General features: G+C 36.0%; 1 pseudogene; it reads right to left on the reverse strand.

Annotated features, from left to right (window-relative positions):
• Positions 1-1,850: 1,850 nt before the first annotated feature.
• LOC133064645 (NADH dehydrogenase [ubiquinone] flavoprotein 2, mitochondrial-like) overlaps positions 1,851-20,270 on the reverse strand; it is a 38,201-nt pseudogene continuing 19,781 nt past the window's right edge.

Genomic DNA, 20,270 nt, shown 5'->3' on the forward strand with positions numbered 1-20,270 from the left:
TTGGACACTGAGTACAAAGTGAAGAGCTTATTTCAGCCCTAAAAACTGTTGGCAGGAAGCAAACTGAGAAAACTCGTCAAATGTCAACATGTGATTGTTATCTGCCATGAAAAGTAAAGGATGATACAGACAGCAGAAATAAAAGAACAAAGGATGAAATGTTTCCACAAAAGAAACTTCTGATCTACTCTTTTGTACTTATTCAGTTCAGTTCAGTTCAGTCACTCAGTCGTGGCTGACTCTTTGCAGCCCCATGAATCGCAGCACGCCAGGCCTCCCTGTCCATCACCAACTCCCGGAGTTTGCTCAAACTCATGTCCATCGAGTTGGTGATGCCATCCAGCCATCTCATCCTCTGTCGTCCCCTTCTCCTCCTGCCCCCAATCCCTCCCAGCATCAGGGTCTTTTCCAATGAGTCAACACTTCCCATGAGGTGGCCGAAGTACTGGAGTTTCAGCTTCAGCATCAGTCCTTCCAATGAACACCCAGGACTGATCTCCTTTAGAATGGACTGGTTGGATCTGCTTGCAGTCCAAGGGATTCTCAAGATTTTTCTCCAACACCACAGTTCAAAAGCATCAATTCTTTGGTGCTCAGCTTTCTTCACTGTCCAACTCTCACATCCATACATGACCAGTGGAAAAACCATAGCCTTGACTAGACGGACCTTTGTTGGCAAAGTAATGTCTCTGCTTTTTAATATGCTGTCTAGATTGGTCATAAATTTCCTTCCAAGGAGTAAGCATCTTTTAATTTCATGGCTGCAGTCACCATCTGCAGTGATTTTGGAGCCCAAAAAAATAAAGTCTGACACTGTTTCCACTGTCTCCCCATCTATTTCCCATGAAGTGATGGGACCAGATGCCATGATCTTAGTTTTCTGAATGTTGAGCTTTAAGTCAACTTTTTCACTCTCCTCTTTCACTTTCATCAAGAGGCTTTTTAGTTCCTCTTCACTTTCTGCCATAAGGGTGTCATCTGTATATCTGAGGTTATTGATATTTCTCCCAGCAATCTTGATTCCAGCTTGTGCTTCTTCCAGTCCAGCATTTTTACTTATTAGTAATGCTCATATAGGAGCCACATGATAAATGCTTCACTCTTTCCCCTTATTTTCCAGTATAGTGAGTTTATACACAATATGAAAGAATTTCTGAATGTTCTTCCTTAGGATCACTATACACTTCTGATGCAACAAGCAATCTAGAGATTTCTTGTAGGATATTTCAAATATTTTTTTCAACAAGGTCATTATGTGAAGGGTAAATATCTGTGTTCAAAGTGTTACTGAACCTCAATCTACTGTTTAAACATTTTAAATCAAGGCACAAGTCAGAATCTTCAAATCTGATTCTGGTTGTATTTTCTCTCTTGTACTTCATTTCTGGCCTTACTTCCTGGTGTCTCCCACTTTGCTGCAAAGAAAAGGCTCTCCCTGTTTCCAGTTTTGCTAAATTATATGACTTTGCTAATAATTGTAAAGTTATAAGTTTAAGAATCTTAGGTCCGATTCTTCATATTAAAATGTGGATTTGGGAAATTTGGAAATTCTTTTGAATAAAGCTTAGATTTTGAGAAAATGACTTATGACTTAAAAAAATCCAATTTAAAATACATAGAAAATAATTTTCTATGCAAATTCAGTGGTTGGGGTGATATAGATCAAATGACAGATTGAATATGAAAATATTTTTAAATATTATGTTCTTTATGCCCACTGAACTAAGAACCTCACTACATGTACCTCAATTTTCTGCAAATTATATATTCTGCCAAGTGTTTTTTACCTTTTTTTTAGGAGATTCATACTTTATTTCTCCAGTTGAAATAATTATACAGTCAAATATAAATTAAAGGCCTGGTTGTATAAGAAACCCAGGTCCTTTAGATGGTTCAGTTAAACAGGTAAGACCTCTCGCTGATTCACATGAGATGCATTCACTCCTTGGCCCAGATTTTGGGATTCTGCCAGCCTTGAGTTCATTAATAGTTTCTTTAAAATCCTTAAGTGTCAGATTCTCCTAGTAGTTGTCATTTATTTGAACCATTGGTGGATTTACACAGGTCCCTAAACATTCTACTTCTATAAGAGTGAAAAGTTTGTCAGGTATAGTCTCTCCAATCTTTATTTCAAGTTTTTTTTTTTTTTTTTTTTTTTCTTAATGGCCTCCAGTATGCTGTCAGACTTTCAGTGCATGCAAGGCATAGCAGTGCATACTTGAATATACTTTCCAACTGGCTTTGCAATCTATATTGTATAAAATGTTGGTACATCATATACACTCATCGGAGGTACTTGTAAAACATTTTCAGCCTTGTTCATAAGCAGAGTTGGGCAGCCATCCATTCTTTCTTTGGGCTAAATCCAGGATCAGATGCACAGCTTCTGCTTTATGCCCCTTTAGGTGTTGTTGTTGTCCAGTCCTTCATTTGTTTCTGAATCTTTGTGATCCCATGAACTGCAGCACACCAGGATTCTCTGATCTTCAATATCTGCCTGCGTTTGCTCAAACTCATGTCCTTTGAATCTATGACACCATCCAACTATCTCATCCTCTTTTACCCCCTTCTCCTCAATCTTTCTCAGCATCAGGGTCTTTTTCAATGAGTTGGTTCTTCGCATCAGAAGACCAAAATATTGAAACTTCAGCTTCAGCACCAGTCCTTCCAATCAATATTCAGAGTTGATTTCGTTTAGGTTTGACTGGTTTGATCTTGCTGTCCAAGGGAGTCTCAAGAGTCTTCTCCAACACTACAATTCAACACTACAGTTGTTCAGCATTCAGCCTTATTTATGGTCCAGCTCTTACATCTGTATGTGACTACTGGAAAAACCATAGCTTTGATTTTACAGACCTTTGATTACAGAGTGATGTCTCTGATTTGTAATATGTGTCTAGGTTTGTCATAACTTTTTTTCCAAGGAGCAAGCATCTTTTTATTTCATGACTGCAGTCACTGTCCACAGTGATTTTGGAGCCCCCCAAAAGAAAGCCTATCACTGTTTCCATTGTTTCCCCATCTATTTGCCATGAAGTGATGGGACCAGAGACCATGATCTTTGTTTTTTGAACACTGGGTGTTTTCACTCTCCTCTTTCACTTTCATCATGAGGCTCTTCGTTTCTGTTCACATTCAGCCATAAGGGTGATGTCATCTGCATATGTGAAGTTATTGATATTTCTCCCGTTGATCTTCATTCTAACTTGTGCTTCATCGAGCCCAGCATTTCATGTGATGTACTCTGTATAAGTTAAATAAGCAGAGTGATGATATACAGCCCTGACATATTTCTTTTCCATTTTGGAACCAGTCTGTTGTTCCACGTCCAGTTCTAACTGTTGCTTCTTGACCTGCATAAAGATTTCTCAGGAGGCAGGTAAGGTGGACCTTATATTCGCATCTCTTTAAGAATTTTCCACAGTTTGTTGTGTTCCACACAGTCAAAGGCTTTGGCATAGTCAATAAAGCAGAAGTCATTTTTTTTTTTTAACAATTGTCTCTGTCCTCTTAAGAGTTTTCCACTGTGAAATCAAATGGAATATCTAGATTATTGTCACATAATTTACTTTTACTTATTTATCAGCACACCTAAAATACTCCTGATCAAACAAGAACTACAAATAATTTGTATGTGTCTGTGATTGAAATGTTTTTGACATCTTCCTTCCACAACTTTAAAACAATTATAGAATATTTTTTAAACATACCTTGTTATGTATTCCTTCTAAGTATCCTATTTTTTTTTTTTTCTGAGTGCTTTTTTTTTTTTTTTCATTTATTTTTATTAGTTGGAGGCTAATTACTTCACAACATTGCAGTGGGTTTTGTCATACATTGACATGAATCAGCCATGGAGTTACATAAATATCCTATTTTGTTAAACTTTCCTCATATTATGCGGATTTAGTTATTATATATGAGCTTTTTTTAACCTAATTATCTTTAAATGTCCTATTTTATTTATTTAAAAAAAATTTTTTTAATGTCCAATTTTATTGCAAATTAAATACACGGATGGTATTTGGAAGTTTTTTTTCTTAAATGTTTTCCTTATGTGTATGGATATTAGGGAAAACTTGGTATTTTGGTATTAATTTTAATAATTCTGATATTGAAGTCCATAAAATTCTGGAAGCTCATCTTCCTTTGGCAATGTTTTCAGTTACAGATTTTTTTTTTTTTTTTTGTGGGATCTAGAGCATCTGTTGGAGAAGGAAATGGCCACCCAGTCCAGTATTCTTGCCTGGAGAATTCCATGGCTGGAGGAGCCTGGTGGGCTGCTGTCCATGGGGTCGCACAGAGTCGGACACAACTGAAGTGACTTAGCTTTCACGCATGCATTGGAGAAGAAAATGGCAACCCACTCCAGTATTCTTGCCAGGAGAATCCCAGGGACAGAGGAGCCTGGTGGGCTGCCATCTATGGGGTCACACAGAGTTGGACACAACTGAAGCGACTTAGCAGCAGCAGGGCATCTGTGATTATCTTACTAGTAGAGAAACTCAGAGACAAACAGAACGGACATTATAGGAAGAAAGAAAGGATTGTGAAGGAATTCTTGGGAATCCATGAATCCTTAATGTCTCATGACAGACATGCCAACATTCAGAGTGTGATGAAAGGAAACTGTCAGCACACCACTGTGATAGTGGAGAAGAGTGGACATTGTTTAGCTCAATTAGCTGGTCTTCACCTAAAAGCCTTCCAGATGAGGCCAAAATGAACTGCTGTGAGGTGATGAATCATGCGTTTTAACCTTAAAATATTCCTTTAATTATAAATACATCATTTTTTAAGCCTATACATTTCAGGTCTGGAAATAGAGCATTCTACATCTGCAATTAAAATAAACAAATGTATGTCCTTTCCAGGATATGCAGAGAACACTAGTTACTCACAAAGAGGAACATACCATGCAATTTGACTCAGAATAACACAGATGAGAAGTTAATCTGCTTTCTACACTCACCAACTCTCATTTAGAAGAGAAAACTCCTGAGGCATCATTTGATGAATAGCTAAAAAATTCATTCATAACATATATAACAGATATATTTAATATTCATAAGATGCATTCCCAATATAAGACCAATATTTTCAATATAAACATTAAATAGATATATCAGATGACAATTAGTTTTTCTGAGGATTATGAGCATAGATTCTTGTGATATAAAAAGTTATTGCCTATTATTTTGTGCATTTAACATATTTAATTAAATGTGCATCCTTTTTTTTTTTTTTTTTTTGAGATAAATGAAATGGTCTTTTGTAGTTTCTTTTTTTTTTATTATTATTATTATTATTATTTTTTTCCAGTGGGTTTTGTCATACATTGATATGAATCAGCCATGGATTTACATGTATTCCCAATCCCGATCCCCCCTCCCACCTCCCTCTCCACCCGATTCCTCTGGGTCTTCCCAGTGCACCAGGCCGGAGCACTTGTCTCGTGCATCCCTCCTGGGCTGGTGATCTGTTTCACCATAGATAGTATACATGCTGTTCTTTTGAAATATCCCACCCTCACATTCTCCCACAGAGTTCAAAAGTCTGTTCTGTATTTCTCTGTCTCTTTTTCTGTTCTGCATATAGGGTTATCGTTATCACCTTTCTAAATTCCATATACATGTGTCAGTATGCTGTAATGTTCTTTATCTTTCTGGCTTACTTCACTCTGTATAATGGGCTCCAGCTTCATCCATCTCATTAGGACTGGTTCAAATGAATTCTTTTTAATGGCTGAGTAATATTCCATGGTGTATATGTACCACAGCTTCCTTATCCATTCATCTGCTGATGGGCATCTAGGTTGCTTCCATGTCCTGGCTATTATAAACAGTGCTGCGATGAACATTGGGGTGCACGTGTCTCTTTCAGATCTGGTTTCCTCAGTGTGTATGCCCAGAAGTGGGATTGCTGGGTCATATGGCAGTTCTATGTCCAGTTTTTTAAGAAATCTCCACACTGTTTTCCATAGCGGCTGTACTAGTTTGCATTCCCACCAACAGTGTAAGAGGGTTCCCTTTTCTCCACACCCTCTCCAGCATTTATTGCTTGTAGACTTTTGGATAGCAGCCATCCTGACTGGCGTGTAATGGTACCTCATTGTGGTTTTGATTTGCATTTCTCTAATAATGAGTGATGTTGAGCATCTTTTCATGTGTTTGTTAGCCATCTGTATGTCTTCTTTGGAGAAGTGTCTGTTTAGTTCTTTGGCCCATTTTTTGATTGGGTCATTTATTTTTCTGGAATTGAGCTGCAGGAGTTGCTTGTATATTTTTGAGATTAATCCTTTGTCTGTTTCTTCATTTGCTATTATTTTCTCCCAATCTGAGGGCTGTCTTTTCACCTTACTTATAGTTTCCTTTGTAGTGCAAAAGCTTTTAAGTTTCATTAGGTCCCATTTGTTTAGTTTTGCTTTTATTTCCAATATTCTGGGAGGTGGGTCATAGAGGATCTTGCTTTGATTTATGTCGGAGAGTGTTTTGCCTATGTTCTCCTCTAGGAGTTCCTTTTAAGTGTTAATATACATAATATTTTCCTTCAGCTGCAGGTGATAAACAATGATTTTGTTTTCTACTCTATACAAATAATAAGCAGGATAGTGTCATTTGGGAAAAAATGTGAAGCTATATCTTTGGAAGAAAAGCTATGACCAACCTAGAAAAACATGCTAAAAAGCAAAGACATCACATTGCCAAGAAAGGCCCATCCAAAGCTATCGTTTTTCCAGTAGTCATGTATGGATGTGAGAGTTGGACTGTAAAGAAAGCTGAGGACCAAAGAACTGATGCTTTTGAACTGTGGTGTTGGAGAAGACTCTTGGGAGTCCCTTGGGCTGCAAGGAGATCAAACCAGTCCATCCTAAAGGAAATCAGTACTGAATATTCATTGGAAGGACTGATGCTGATTGGCCATCTGATGTGAAGAACTGACTTATTGGGAAAGACCCCGATGCTGGGAAATATCGAAGGCAGGAGGAGAAAGGGATGATAGAGGATGAGATGGTTGGATGGCATCACAGACTCAATGGAAATGACTTTGAGTAAACTCCGGGAGTTGGTGATGGACAGGAAAGCCTGGCGTGCTGCAGTCCATGGGTTTGCAAGGAATTAGACACAAGTGAGTGACTGAACTGAACTAAACTGATATCTGTGAGTGCAGGGAGCCGGCCTGAACGTACAGGCCCCTTACGGCCCTAAGAGAGAACAAAAGATCTCTCTTTGTCCTGCCACCCCTTCTTGTTAAAGTATAGACTGGCATTTGTCTCCTTCAGGGAAAAAACACCCCTGTGACCTTTCGCCTGTTTTCCTGGTGCTGATAAACTCGTCATGCTTGAAGCCTGTTTTCTATCTAGTTAATGTTCTATTGATCTTAATCATGTTGGGCACTAGGGTAATGCTTTCCTGATCTTAAGTGTAGGAATTTAAAACATCTGTAGCTCTGCACGTATGCAAACCCTCGATCTATTCTTAGTAACTCCTGTCAGCGTATATATAGGCGTGGTATTCCTCAGTAAAGTTGTCGGAGTCAGACGCAAGCTGACTCCGTCCCTCTCAACCCCATCTTTCTGAGTCTTATTTCCTAGGTACTCTGGTAATTGCGTTCTCCACCAGTTCGTTTGCTGGCAGGCTCCGGCATGTGAGGAAGCTTCAAATTATAGTATCAGATTATGTATGACTTTCACAGATTAAGTTATTGCCCATGTGAAGCAACACATTATCAGAGAGAAATTATTTAGTATGTACATTATTAGGCCACAACAACCTCAAGTAATCTTGCCTTTGAAAGAGCCTCTTTTGTCATTGTTTTTTGAACAAGAGACTATTTTGCTAACTCTAGCTCTAAATTGTACATTAGCCCTAATACTTCCTTGCATGTGACAGTTCAATTTAGATGAGGATGGTCATAAAACATCAAGTTCTTCTCCTTGCAGTTCTCCTTTCCAGTGTCATCTGTGTTGGATAGAGGAGCTTCCTGATGACCTGTTGAGTTGGTGGGAAAAATGAATGAATGAATGAACAAATGAATAACCAAATAAAGCCTAAAGCTGAAAATATTCCATGAGTGGCAGGGAGGGAGGGAGAAAAAGGAATATTTTTAACTTTTCATTCACTGAAGTTTGATGAGGTGATGTTTAGGTTCCTCGGGATTCACTTGTGAATTAAGATGGAAGAGTCAAATGTAATTTTTTCTAAGAGTCTCTGAGCCATAGAAATAGGATATTTGGGCCTTAGATATGATCACTTCTCAAATCTACTGTAAGCAGTATTTAAGTAGGACACAAGAACAGGAAGGAAGAATAATGTAATATAGAGAACCTCACATATGCATAAGGGATCTTTCATGTATTTACTCAACTTCCTTTTGAAGTTAGTGGTAAGCCTTAAGAAATATTTTTTTGTGATGCCTTTTTTTTTTTTTTTTTAGTAATGAATTGGATTATTGGAAAACTTCTAGGTTTTATTGTTTAACAAAGAAATTCAGTTGCCATAGGTGATTATTATTGTAAGAGGTAAATATTCCCTATAGAATTTCTCATTAACGTTGGACAAACTATAATGAAAAACAGGAATGACATTTCTTAGAATAGGTCCATTCTCAAGGGATTCATTAAGAAAAGATAATGACATACATTGCATACCACCTAAAATGTGGACATGTGCCTTCATTCTGTAGTTATCTTTGAAGTGAAGTCGCTCAGTCGTGTCCAATTCTTTGCAACCCCATTGACTGTAGCCTATCAGGCTTCTCAGTCCATGGAATTTTCCAGGCAAGAGTACTGGAGTGGATTGCCATTTCCTTCTCCAGGGGATCTTCCCGACCCAGGGATCCATCCTGGGTCTCCCGCATTGCAGGCAGACGCTTTACCAAGTAGGGTTAAATTAATTAAGATTAAAAAATAACTATTAGAGAGAGATTTGGAAATCCATGCATGAACTGCTAGCTTGAATATGACATTTTTTGAATGTCCTGTGTGCTTTTGAAAACCATTATTAGCATAGAATATCTGTGCCTAATATATTGTAATAGCTCTTACTTAACCCTTCTATACAAGATTAGTGCAAACAATCAATCATTAGTAGCAGATTTTAGAAAGAAAATTCTGATGTGTTGATATGAATATATTCCCATTAGCTCATTTTTCACTTGCAAAGACCAAGAATGTTTAGTTAAAAACCAACCTTGTCTAGGAATAGCTGCATTTCTGTCAGTGAGAAAGCTGATAGAAAGATTTGGCAGCTATAGAAATAAGATATACTCTAGGAGTTGTGTTTATTTTTTCCACATAAATTCCTTCAAGAAATATGTATGCCTCATTTTTTATTAGTGTAAAGGAGAAAAAAAAATCCCTTTCTCTTAGAAAATCCACTGTCACATATATTGGTATTTTTAGTACCTTAATAAAACCCAGGGATTTGTTCTAAAGAACATCACATTATGGATGTTTCCTTGAGAAAATGCAACAGTGAGCTTTAGTTAAATAAAGAATTATGCCTCTTTGTTTCAAGTGAGTTTAGTTTAAATATAGTCATTTGAAATATAAGTTTAAGCAGAATTTTAATTAGCTTATAAGCCCTGAGATATACTTCTCAGTAATGCTGAGTGTTTTGAGTCTCTACTTTCAGACTCACTCCATATTAATTTTAGCGTGATAAGCAACCTTGTCTTTCATGCATTTTAAAGTCAAACAAATAAGATTGTTATTGACTCTAGTCACTTTACATTAACTCTCTGGTACCTGGTTATTATCATCTGACCCAGAAGCTCAAAAGGATCCAGCATTGCCTCTGAAAAAGTTCCAAGTTAGAAGGGAACTGAGACATTGATTTGCTAAGAGATAGTTGGTTTCTTGGACAACACATCCTTGTGTTCAGAGATAGAGGTAAAATATTAAGCATAGCCTCTGTTTAAACTCCTTACATTACAAAGACAGTGTTAGTAAATGATAATAATCTTAGCTGCTCTATTAATTGCATAATGTACTAATAAATACTAATAGTTATTGAATATTCATTACAAATTTTGCTGTGCTAAGTCTTTACATTTAATTTCTTCTTCATCACTCACAACAATCTATGGTTTGTAAATTTTCCAGTGAGGTAAGGAAAATGACAATTATTAAATATTTTACTTCAACATCACTCATCTTGGACATGACACAGAAGAGAGTCTGACTGAGGTCTATTTATGTCTAGAGTTCAAATATTTAACCTCTTTGCTATATTGTGAAAAGGCATTTGTTCTGTTAATTTGACGTACTACTTCTACTACTACTAACAAGCATTTATTAAACATTTGCTGATATCCTTCTAAATGATTCCCAATAATTAATTCTTACATAGATTCTACTATCCCACCAACTACAATCAATAGTACTCAAGATAGTTGTCTTATCAAATATACAATCCTGGTAATATGCCTAATAGCATTATTGTGAAAGTCACTCAATCGTGTCCAACTTTTTGTGACCCCATGCACTATACAGTCCATGGAATTATCCAGGCCAGAATACTGGAGTGGGAAGCCTTTCCCTTCTCCAGGGGATCTTCCTGACCCAGGGATTGAACCTGAGTATTCTCCACATGGCAGGTGGATTCTTTACCAGCTGAGGCTCAAGGGAAGCCCCAAAGCATTATAAATATGTGTATACACACACACACATGTGTGTGTGTAAATATATATATGTATTACACACACATAAATATGAACTATAGTGTTTATAGTACCCCTATTTACAGATGCCACCAAACTGGAAATTGTCCAAATATCCACTAGTGTTTGAATGGATAAACAAATTATAATATATTTAAAGAATAGAACACTATAGAGCAACATTATGTTGAAATTCATAATTAAATGTTGAATGAAGGAAGTGTGCATTTTTTAAAGAAGTATGTACTAACCCAATTTTTATCCAATATAAAAATAAGCAAAACTAATCTATGTTGTTATAAGTCAAAGTAATGATAACTCTCTGAAATGAGTAAAGTGACTAGAAGAGATATAAAAAGAAGACTCTGAGAAGCTAATATAATTTTTTTGAGTGGTGATTATTTATCTATCTATATCTATCTTTAACTATATATATATACCTGACAAAATGTGGTCCACTGGAGAAGGGAATGGCAAACCACTTCAGTATTCTTGCCTTGAGAACTCCATGAACAGTATGAAAAGGCAAAAAGATAGGTTAGTGAAAGATGAACTCTCCAGGTCAGTAGGTGCCCAATATACTACTGGAGATCAGTGGAGAATAACTCCAGAAACAATGAAGAGATGGAACCAAACAACAACAACACCCAGTTATAGGTGTGGCTGGTGATGGAAACAAGGTCCTATGCTGTAAAGAGTAATATTAAATAGGAACCTGAAATGTTAGGTCCATGATTCAAGGCAAAATGAAAGTGGTAAAATGAGATGGCAAGGGTGAACATCGACATTTTAGGAATCAGTGAACTAAAATGGAATGGAGTGGGTGAATTTAACTCAGATGATCATTATATCTACTACTGTGGTCAGGAATGCCTTAGTAGACATGTAGTAGCCATCATAGTCAACAAAAGAGTCTAAAATGCAGTACTTGGATAAAATCTCAAAAACGACAGAATGATCTCTGTTCATTTCCAAGGCAAACCATTCAATATCATGGTAATCCAAGTCTATGCCCCAAACAGTAATGCTGAAGAAGCTGAAGTTGAACAATTCTATGAAGACCTATAAGACCTTCTAGAACTAACACCCAAATAAGATGCTCTTTTCATCATAAGGAGTTGAAATACAAAAGTAGGAAGTCAAGAAACACCTGGAGGAACAGGCAAATTTAGCCTTAGAATACAGAATTAATCAGGGCAAAGGCTAATAGAGTTGTTCCAAGAGAATGCACTGGTCATAGCAAACACCCTCTTCCAACAACACAAGAGAAGACTCTACACATGGACCTCACCAGATGGTCCATACTGAAATCAGATTGATCATATTATTTGCAGCCAAAGAAGGAGAAGCTCTATACAGTCAGCAAAAACAAGATTGGTAGCTGACAGTGGCTCAGATCATAAACTCACTATTACCAAATTCAGACTTACGGAAAACCACTAGACCATTCAGGTATGACCTAAATTGAATCCCTTATGATCGTACAGTGTAAGTTAGAAATAAATTTAAGGGACTATACCTGATAGACCGAGAGCCTGATGAACTATGGGCAGAGGTTTGTGGCATTGCACAGGAGACAGGGAGTAAGACCAACGCCAAGAAAAAGAAATGCAAAAAAGGAAAATGGCCATCTGAGGAGGCCTTACAGATAGCTGTGAAATGAAGAGTAGCAAAAAGCAAAGGAGAAAAAGAAAGATATATCTATGTGAATGTAGAGTTCCAAAGAAGAGCAAGGAGAAATAAGAAAGCCTTCCTCAATGATCAGTGCAAAGAAATAGAGGAAACCAATAGAATGGGAAAGAAAAGAGTTCTCTTCATAAGAATTTAAAAACACCAAGGAAACATTTTATGCAAAGAAGGGCTCAATAAAGGACAGAAATGGTATGGACCTAATAGAATCAGAAGATATTAAGAAGAGGTGGCAAGAATACACAGAAAAAACTAGACAAAATAGATTTTCACGACCCAGATAATCATGATGGTGTGATCACTCACCTAGAGCCAGACATCCTAGAATGTGAAGTCAAGTGGGCTGTAGGAAGCATCGCTACAAACAAAGCTAGTGGAGGTGATGGAATTCCAGTTGGGCTATTTCAAATCCTAAAAGATTATGCTGTGAAAGTGCTGCACTCAATATGCCAGCAAATTTGGAAAACTCAGCAGTGGCCACAGGACTGGAAAAGTTCAGTTTTCATTCCAATCCCAAAGAAAGGCAATGTCAAAGAATGCTCAAACTACCACACAATGACACCCATCTTACACACTAGTAAAGTAATACTCAAAATTTTCCAAGCCAGGCTTCAACAGTATTTGAACCGTGAACTTCCAAATGTTCCAGCTGGTTTTAGAAAGGCCAAAGGGACCAGATATCAAATAGCCAACATCCATTGGATCATCAAAAAAGCAAGAGAGTTCCAGGAAGACATCTACTTCTGCTTTATTGACTATGCCAAAGCCTTTGATTGTGTGTATCCCAACAAATTGTGGAAAATTCTGAAAGAGACAGGAATGCCAGACCACCTGACCTACCTCTTGAAAAATCTGTATGTGGGTCAGGAAGCAACAGTTAGAACTGGGCATAGAATAACAGACTGCTTCCAAATAGGAAAAGGAGTATGTCAAAAGTGTATATTGTCACTCCGAAACTTTAACTTATATGTGGAGTACATCATGAGAAATGCTGGGCTGGATGAAGCACAAGCTGGAATCAAGAATGCAGGGAGAAATATCAATAATCTCAGATATGCACATAACACCACCCTTATGGCAGAAAGTGAAGAGAAACTAAAGAGACTCTTGATGAAAGTGAAAGAGGAGAGTGAAAAAGTTGGCTTAAAGCTCAACATTCAGAAAACTAAGATCATGGTATCTGGTCGCATCACTTCATGGCAAATAGATGCGGAAACAGTGGAAACAGTGGCAGACTTTATTTATTTGGGCTCTAAAAGCACTGCAGATGGTGATTGCAACCATAAATTCAAAGATGCTTACTCCTTGGGAGAAAAGTTATGACCAACCTAGACAACATATAAAAATGCAGAGACATTACTTTGTCAACAAATGTCCATCTAGTCAAGGCTATGGTTTTTCCAGTAGTCATGTATGGATGTGAGAGTTGGACTATAAAGAAAGCGGAGCACAAACGAATTGATGCCTTTGAAATGTGGTGTTGGAGAAGATCTTGAGAGTCCCTTGTACTGCAAGGAGATCCAACCAGTCCATCCTATAGGAAATCAATCCTGAATATTCATATTCATTGGAAAGGCTAATGTTGAAGCTAAAACTCCAATACTTTGGCCACATGATGCGGATAACTGTCTCATTTGAAAAGACTGATTCTTGGAAGGATTCAGGGTAGGAGGAGAAGGGGGCAACAGAGGATGAAATGGTTGGATGGCATCACTGACTCAATGGACATGAGTTTGAGTAAACTCCGGGAGTTTGTGATAGACACGGAAGCCTGGTGTGCTGCCGTCCATGGAGTCACAAAGAGTTGGACATGACTGAGCAACTTAACTGAACTATACGCACACACACACGAACACATTTGATATACATATGTGTGAAATTAGGGACATTAATGTAATGTTAAAATTAATTTATTCTGTGACTTCCTCTGTAAGTTTTGCATTAACTAAACTTCTTCTTCATAGGTTTCCATTTCCTATCATTACCATAACCTTTATAGCCCATTTATTAGTTCATTATTTCTTTAAAGTTATACATAAACTTCAGCTTGTCTTCTGTACCTTGAAAATAGTATGCTTCCTCTTCATGAAAATATCTGTAGACTTTAAAGAAACCTTTATAAATATAAAACATTGAAAAATTTCCCAATGTATTTAAATTTAGATAATGTTTATGTTTATATCTGAGTATTTTATGTTTGATAATTGATGCTTAATGTTTTAAACAGAACTTCACAAACATTTTTACTCTCAGTCAGTCACTTTCATTAGTTTGCACTTCAAAAGTAATGTTTATATCTTGTCATTCACTTTTTGACTCAATTATTTCATCTCAAATGTACCATCAAAATAAGACTTTAATTAACTTGTAGAAATTTGTAATACAATATCCTGGTTCCTCAAAGGATCTTGCAAAACAAATATGCATTTGCATTAGTTAACAACAGAAGCACTATAATTATGTTTTTAATGTTATTATCTTGATGAAATGCTGACATTACCGTTTAGCTTACTGAATGTTATAACTTAAGTATTTGTACCAGGATATCTGACTTTCCACCAGTTTAAAAAAAAAATAATATTTTGAAATATTTACTTCATGGTGAAATGCTTTTGTATTGTTTTTCAAATGGATCACTGGAGAGTCAGTGTTGAAAACAGACCCTAAATGTGTGTGTGTGTTGGTAGTGGTGGTGATGGGAGAAATATTGTAGAGATGAGCATGGATATAAATTAAAAACAACTACCATAATCCAATAGAGAAGAGGTGGTGGTGACTGAGGGGCTGTGTTTTAACTGTAATACAAGAAAGAGCAGATACTGAATGTGTTTTAAAAGCACACCTTGCCAAATTTATCCTTGTGTACCCAGTATCTTGCGTGCATTGTCTGCGAAGTTGGCTTTGTCTTGTCCAAGTCTTTGAGAACCTGTAGGCTATAGCCTGCCAGACATCTCTGTCCATGGGAATTCTCCATCAAGAATACTGAAGTGGGTTGCCATGCCCTCCTCCAGGGAATCTTCCTGACCCAGGGATCGACCCAAATCTCTTGTCTCCCGCATTGGTAGGCAGGTTCTTTTCCACTAGCGCCACCTGGGAAGCCCACCCCATATCTTACATAATATAAACGTCTCAAAATATTTACTGAATGAAAGAATAACACATCATCACATAATCCTTTTCTCTTTAGTTGTCTGTAACAGTTTCTCAGTGTGAATTGAAGAAATGTTTTGCCATTACTCTGAGTTAATCTCTCCTCATGCATGCCCTGAACATTCTATGTGTATTTCACAGTTCTTACCAATATTCTTTGTGGACTTAGAACACGCTTAGAGGACCTAGAGAGTACTGTCCAACAGAAATTCAATGAGCCACATATGTAATTTTAAATATTCTGGAACTAACAATGAAAACAAAATTTAAAAAAGCTGAAATTAACTTTATGATATATTTTATTTATCCTGATTTATCAAGAACATTACTATTTCAAAATATAATCAATATAAAAAATAAATGCGGTTTTCTTCATGTCTTTTTTTTTTTTCCTTTTGGTACAAAGTCTTCCAAAGTTAGTGTGTATTTTACATTTATAGCACCACTCAATTCATATGCTTAATTTCATAATAAAAACTTAATTTGCATTTATAAGTAATAAAGTTTATAGTTGAAAGAGTAGATTTACACACTCATGTTGTTCCAAATGTACTTCAAAGTTTTCAAGTAACTGAATTGACAATCAGTTTTAATGAACAAATTTAAAATAAAACTTAAGTGAATTTTGAAATTCAGTTCCTCAGTCCATTGAGTCACATATCAAATGATCAACATGTAGCTTGTTTCTGTTGTTCAGTCAGTTGTGTCCGACTCTTTGCACCACTATGGGCTGCAGCATGCCAGGCTTCTCTGTCCTTCATAAACTTCTGGAGCTTGCTTAAACTCATGTCCACTGAGTCGGTGATGCCATCAAACCATCTCATCCCCTGTCATCCCCTTCTCCTTCTGCCTTCAATCTTTCCCAGTATCAGGGTCTTTTCTAATGAGTCAGCTCTTTGCATCAAGTGGCCAAAGTACAGGAGTTTCACCTTCAGCATCAGTCTTTTCAGTGTATATTCAAGGTTGATTTCCTTTAGGAATGACTGGTTTGATCTCCTTGCAGTCCAAGAGTCTTCTCCAACACCACAGTTCAAAAGCATCAATTCTTCAGTCCTCAGCCTTTTTTATGGTCCAGCTCTCACACCCATACATGACCACTGGAAAAACCACGGCTTTGACTAGACGGAACTTTGTCGGCAAAGTAATGTCTCTGCTTATTAATGTGCTATCTAGGTTGGTCATAGCTTTCATCCAAGGAGCAAGCATCTTTTAATTTCATGGCTGCAGTTACTATCTAAAGTGATTTTAGAGCCCAAGAAAAGAAAGTCTGTTGCTGTTTCCACTGGTTCCCCATCTGTTTGCCATGAAGAGATGGGACTGGATGCCATGATCTTAGTTTTCTGAATGTTGAGCTTTAAGCCACCCTTTTCACTCCCCTCTTTCACCTTTATCAAGGCTCTTTAGTCCTCATTGCTTTCTGCCATGAGTGGTGTCATCTGCATATATGAGGTTATTGATGTTTCTTCCAGCTTGTGCTTCATCCAGCCCACATTTGCATCATATACTCTGCATGTAAATTGAATATACAGAGTGACAATATACAGCCTTGATGTACTCCTTTCCCAGTTGGAACCAGTCCATTGTTCCATGTCTGAGTCTAACTGATGCTTCTTGATCTGTGTGCATGTTTCTCAGGAGGCAGATAAAGTGATCTGACATTCGCAAAAAAACACTACAATATTGTAAAGTAATTAGCCTCCAGCTAATAAAAATAAATAGAAAAAAAAAAAAGAATTTTCCACGGTTTGATGTGATCCACACAGTGAAAGACTTTAGCATAGTCAATGAATCAGAAGTTGATGTTTTTCTTTAATTTTCTTGCTTTTTCTATGATCCAACAGATTTTTCTACCATGTTCATTAGTGCAGGACTAGAAAACTAACTTTTTTGTCTTAAAGTGTAAAGAGAATATAACATAATTTTACACATTATATATGAAGCATGAAAATAAAAAAGATCATTTAGCATAATTTGTGAGATATTTTTGTCTCAGTCACATTCAGCGACAGAAATAAAGGCATGGAATAGGCAGAAAGACAGTTGAAATTGGGACTGGAGTTCTTCCATGGGAAGAAGGTAAAACAACTAGAGTACATAAGTAAGACTGCAATGATAAAGACGGATTATAGTATTTAGTCTTGTTAAAATTGTAATAATCCTGCCCAAAATGAATATTCTGAATGTTCTGAAGAAACATGAGACAAACCAGATTTGGATGACATTTAAAAAATGACTGGTCTCTATTCCTGAAACTTTAAAGGTCATAGAAGACAAGGATAGGCTGAGAAAATAAACCAGGATGAAGGGTAAAGAGACAGAATATCTAAATACGTTGTGTGATACTAGGTTAAATTGTGGACATGGAAAATACAGTTTTTATGAACATTATTGCAAAAGTTAATTTTGACTGTCTAAGGTGGATTAGGTAAGTATTTTATTGTAAATCTCTATTTCTGATCATTGTGCTACAGTTATGAAAAAGAACCTTTTGTTCTTTAAAAAAAAGTTGATGTATTTGGAACTTAAGAGCACAGTATTATCTTCAATTTATGGTTAAATGATTCAGAAAGAAAGTGAAGAGCAAGTAAGAGAAGAAATTTAATCACCAAGGGGGCAACTAAAGATAAAATAAATGGAACATCTTATCTTTGATCAACTAATTATTAATCTACTTAAGGAGTGTATATGACTTATTTGCACCCTTCTTGTAACTTATCTGTACATTTGTAACTATATTAAAGTCACAAAAATATTTACAATGAGCATTCTTTCATTTATGCATTCAAGATACTATTTTGTGTGCCAGCTTTGTGCCTGGTCCTGCTATAGAGATGCTAGGGTTCATCTGATAGACATATTCCATTTTCTTACAGAGTTTATGGATTAGTTTTCAATCGATCTTTTGTAATATTATTTATGAATTTGAATTTTAATGTGAAAATCATGGTAGGCAAAGTATGAAGAAGTTATAATTGCAAGGTAATCCCTTATAGTATTTTAATGAGGAGAGTGAAATCAATACATAGTTATAAAGATCCATTTATTTTAGCATATGTGTTTTTATGCCTTGGGTATAACATAGAAATTATTTTTTACCTCATTCTTCTGTATTTATATAGTATCTCTGTTTCTATTATACACACTTAGCAGACATCAATATATTGGATAAATCACCTTGGGTCTTCTACACTACATATTGTGTGTGTATACATACAAAGGAATATTATTCACACATAAAAAGTGAGAAATGCTAATACATACATTCTACAACATGAAAGAATCTGGTAACTTTATGGTAAATGGCATAAGCCAGACACACAAGGAAAAATAGTGTATGATTATAATTATATTAATTATATAGACTATACAAATTCATAGAGAAACAAAATAAAGGTACCAGAGTCTGAAGGGAAAGAGGAATGGGACCTTACTGTTTCACAAACACAGGGGTTCTGTTAGGAATAATGAAAAATTTCTGAAAATTGTGGTGACATTTTTGCAGCATTGTAAATGTACTAATGCCATTAAAATGTATAAGCGTACTTCAGAGGAATCATGGGTTTGGTTTCCTACTATCAGATTAAAGTGAATAATATAATAAAAAGAATAACACCTTTTTTTTTGGTTTGTTTATTTCCCAGGATGTATAAAAGATATTTGGAAAATATAGCCATAAAAAATATGTATGATGCAGTAAGAGGGAAGTTCATAGTGATATAGACCTTCCTCAAAACAAAACAAAACAAAACAAAAAAATAAGAAATGAAAAGAAAAAAGAATGAACATAAAGGAACAAAAAATCTCAAATAAACAACCAAACTTACCATCTAGAAGAATTAGGAAAATGAACAAACAAGGCCTAAGCAGAAGGAAGGAAATAATAAAGATTAGAGAGGAAGTAAATGAAATGGAAATTTAAAAACTAGAAAAAAATAAAACCAAGGGTTGATTTTTTAAAAGGATAAATACAGTTGCCAGACTTCTAGCCAAACTTACAAAGAAGAAAAGAGAGAGAACCCAAACAAAATAAAAAATGAAAAAAAAAAAAAAAGAAATTAATGTACAGAATATATATATACAGAAATCTGTCATATTCCTTTACACAAATGATGAATATCAGAACACAAGCAAATGGAAAGATATACTGTTCTCAAGGTATTGGAAGAATTAACATTGTTGAAATGATCATACTCCCTAAGGCAATCTATAGGTTCAATTGCAAATCCTATTAAAATACCAATGGCATTTTTCACATAACTAGAACAAATAATTGTAAAATTTGGTATGGAAATACAAAAGAACCCAAATAACCAAAACACTCTTGAGGAAGAAGAATCAACCAGGAGGTGTCATGTTTCCTAACTTCAAGCTATGTTCTAAAGCTGTAGTAATCAAAACAGCATGGTAGCTGCACAAAAACAGACATATTGATCAACATAATACAGTAGAGAGCCCAGAAATAAATTCACACTTATATGGCTAATTAATCTATGACAAAAAGACAAGATATACAGTGGGGAAAAGAAAGTCACTTCAATAAATAGGGTTGTGAATAATGAAGAGCTACATGCAAAATTATCAGACTGAACTACTTTCTCACACCAAAGACTTAAATGTAACCTTTGACATCATAAAACTTCAAGAAGAAAACATAGGGAGTGCACTGTTTGACATTGCTCTTATCAAAATTTAAAATATTTCTCCTCCAGCAAAGGAAATAAAAACAAAGCAAAACAAAACAAATGAAACTACATCAAGCTAAAAAGCTT

Source organism: Dama dama, chromosome 1 (assembly GCF_033118175.1).
Source record: "Dama dama isolate Ldn47 chromosome 1, ASM3311817v1, whole genome shotgun sequence".
Taxonomy (NCBI): domain Eukaryota; kingdom Metazoa; phylum Chordata; class Mammalia; order Artiodactyla; family Cervidae; genus Dama; species Dama dama.